The following is a 4027-nucleotide window of genomic DNA, read 5'->3' on the forward strand; positions in this document are numbered from 1 at the left end:
GATAGTGACCTGACCTGTTACAACTGTATTACTAGTTTCTGCTTCACCTCTAGTAAGAGCAAAAACTCTGGCTGGCACAAGCTTGTCATCTTTCTTTTGGTATTTCATCTTTAGGCAATCCTTTTTAATGTGTCCATCTTCTCCACAATTGAAACAACCTCTCGTCTAATATCGGCATTCTCTTGAATGCTTCCTCTTGTAGATAGGGGACTGGGGATATTCCACACAGGGCTTCTTATTCCCATTACTTTCTGATATAGTCTTGTTCTTCTTGTCAGCTTTTTTATTTTGACCACCGTCATGTTTTCGTTTGTGGTCGTTTTGTTCATTGTTATTCTTTTTGGTGTCCCTTCTGGACACACCTTCCTTCCAATTCCTTTCTTCTGCTTGCTCAGCTTCCAAGGATACCTCTAATGTTTCCGCATAAGTGGTTATTCCCCGAATCAACTTTACGTCATGGGCTATCATAGGTTTTAGTCCCTCCATGAATCTTTGAATTCTTAGCGTCTCGATGGGTACCATGTCTGCCGCGAACTTAGCCAGCCTATCAAACATCCTGGCATACTCTGTCGTAGTCAAATTCCCTTGAGTAAGATTAATGAATTCATCCACCCTTGTGGTTAGAATGGCAAGACTATAATACTTCTTGTTGAACACCTGGATAAACACGTCCCATGTCATATTGTTCACATCTCTAATCTACCTCACTATATTCCGATAGATGCACGTGTCTTTCTTTAGCAAGCTTGAAGTGCAAGAGACTCGATCTTCATTTCCTAGCCACGTATGTTCTAGAATGGACTCCACTGATCGAAGCCATTCTTCTGCTTCTATTGGGTCAGATCCGCCGTCAAATTTTGGTGGTTGCTGCTTTCTAAAGCGTTCATACACTACGTCGTAGCGAGGTTCTGCCAACTGTAGTAATTGTGCTAGAGGAATGACTTGCTGCGCCACTTGTTGTTGTTGCCTTGAGTTTTTTTGGAACTCTTCTTCCATTCTATTTAGCTCTACCCTAAGATAGGAATTCTCTCTATCCAAATTCTCTTAAGTAATTGCCGTTCTTCCACAACATTGGGTGCTTCTGGCACTCTCGGGACTGCAGGAAATTCTTCATATGTAGGGGTGGTGGGTACTCCTCTTCCTTTCCCCCCTCCCCTTCCTCGGCCTCTACCTTGGCCATTTAGTCTTTCAACTCTTCTTGGTTCTTGCTCCATGTGTCTTTTCTATTTCCCCAAAAGAGAAAAGTTTGAAAAAAAACTAAGACAAACAAAACAAGTAGAGGTTACAACTTAGCCTATCGTACTACTGTCTATTAGGTCTATCTATCTATCAAAATTACCCTATTACAATTAAGATCAACTCGGTTAAATGGGCCTTCAGAATTGAATCTTCCATGGAGGAGGGCTGGGTTCACTACTAAGGCCCCTAACTTACACTTGGAACCAAAAGATAGGAATTTGAACCCATGCTTTATTAATTGTTATTCATTTTAATTAGATCCAATCTAATAATGCAAAATAATGGGCCTTCACAAATGGGCTAACCCATAAGAGAGGAATTTAAACTTTACACTTTCAATTGAATTCTAAATTCTTAACACTTACTAAAGAATGAAACAATAACAAAAGAAAATATCATGTTTTATAAGAAAAATAATTACAAGCTAGTGAAATAATTCTAAGATAGCATAGAATAAAATTTTAACAATGTGATCTTATATACGTCTAAACCTCCATGTCAGATCAATTGTCCTACTCAAGGTCTGGTATTCTTCTATGGCTTTAACCTTTCTAACCACACTCGAGTCCATTGGGCTAATTTCTGAAAATAACACAAGAAAGACATTACAAACATATTTCGAAATCAATGTGTACACTTACTTGGTAACTAGTAGGTCCTTTGTAGTTGTTGTGTGTATTTCGTGGGAAAATTCATGACCAATATAGCCGTGGCTCTGATACCACCTGTACCTCCCTAATTTCTCATAAATTACTGAGAACACAGCGTTGGATCATAATCATAAATATCGCACTTTTATTGAATAAAAATATGAAAATAAATACATGGATCCATGGTTTTACAAAAATAAATAAATGCCATTAAAATGAGCAACATTTAAATAATTTTTTTAAAATAAACATGCTTTAATAAAAATAGGCCTGCTTAATCTTCCTCGACTATATGGTCCCCACGAGTACATCCCGAAGCTTCTAGGTCCCCACTCGCCACCGACCTTTCTTTCCTTAATTGCCTAAAATAACAACATCATAGGGGGTGAGCTTCTAAGCCTAGTAAGGAAAATACAAGCAAGAGTTAGTCATATAATCTTTTAATCGACATATCCTAAATTACCAAGAGTCATAACAAAAACTTAAATATACTAGTCATATCACATCACAAAACCATAAGTCATATCATAGCCTAAGTCATAATCATAAATCAAAATCTAAGTAATAATCATAGTCATAAATCATAGGTCATAACTCATTATTTGTAACTATAGGTCATAGATCATAATAACAAGTCAGACATAATAAAAATATAAGTGCTTATACAAGGGGTGGAAATTAAGCCCCGGGCAAAAGTCTGTCATACATCGGACATCAACTTAGGTCTGTCATAAAATTTTGGCAACCGAGCCTACCAGACATAAGTCTGTCATACATCATTGGACACCTTCGGTCCAGACACACTTACCCCTTTATTGTACCTGAAATGTTAGGTCATACAAAACATAAACTAAATCATAAGCTAAACTATCTAATTTTCCTTACCAAAAATCGAGATATTGGAGACAAAAGTGGGATTGAAAATTCCTAAAGCCAAACATAAGAAACCATAAGTCCTCTAAAGAGAAGAAGATGAAAAGAAAATCTAAACCATCAAGATAGTAACTTACTGAAAACCTTAAGTTTGAAGAAACTCAAACACCTAACCAAAACTCATTATGATGAACTAGCATTTGCAGAAAAGGAAAGAATAAGAAGAATGGAAATGGACTAAACCTGAAGATTAACGGTACCTTAGATAGCTTAGAGCTTTGATCTATACCTCAAACACTGAAATCACACAAAAATTTTACTTCCCAAGTGTTTAGAAAAGCTTTAGATTTGAAATCTTTAACCCCAAAACCCTAGTGTATCTCTCTAGAATGAACTTAGCATCTTGGAGGCTCTGAAATGTGCTTGAATGATGAATAGAATGGCTGAGTGAAGGGTCCTATTTATAGAGTTCAAGGAGTGAAACTAACTCCTTTAAAAATGAATAAATAAATGATTAAAAATTGAATAAATTTGAATTATCTATTCAACAGATGCCCAAAACTCAGTCAAAAACGTTCAAGAATGAGTCAAAGTTGTTGAGGGCTGTTTCTAGTTCAGGATTCTACGAAAATTGAAAAATGGCCACTGGAGCCGATATATCGCCTACGCTAGGTGATTTATCGCCGCTACCTATACCCCGGGGGTCCGTGGTTTCGTTCGTGTGAAGTCGACTTGTTTTCCATATCAATCATAGGAAATATTGGCCCCTATAGCTGCGATATATCGGCATACGCTGATATTTTAAACAAGTTTTTGCACACTTTCAACACACTTGAAGTTTGTTTAAACCACTTTAACTGAGTAAAACGTAATCCTAATAGACAAGAGAATGTTCTAGACCTTCTAGATCTATCCTTTATTAATTTATTCATCCAAATTGCTTAAATCTTTAATAATCATGCATGTGACAAGTGTCACATTCTTAATTATTCTATCTAAACCTTAGGTTATAATAAATAATATTTCTAGGACCAGCTATAATAATCAAACCTTATGTTAAACTTAATATTTCTAAACTATAGGCTAAACTTATAAAATTCATAACTATCTCTACGAGTTTCCAAATAAATCACGGCTTGAACCAATAACCATGAAAACTAAAATCTTGAGGTACTACTACTACTATCTAGCTAAGTAAAATTCTGAGACGCTACAACCCGCAACACGACTTACGCGATCATCTAAACTCACTGAGAAGGTATCTA

The sequence above is a fragment of the Humulus lupulus genome, chromosome 6 (genome assembly GCF_963169125.1).
Source record: "Humulus lupulus chromosome 6, drHumLupu1.1, whole genome shotgun sequence".
In the NCBI taxonomy this organism is placed as follows: Eukaryota; Viridiplantae; Streptophyta; class Magnoliopsida; order Rosales; family Cannabaceae; genus Humulus; species Humulus lupulus.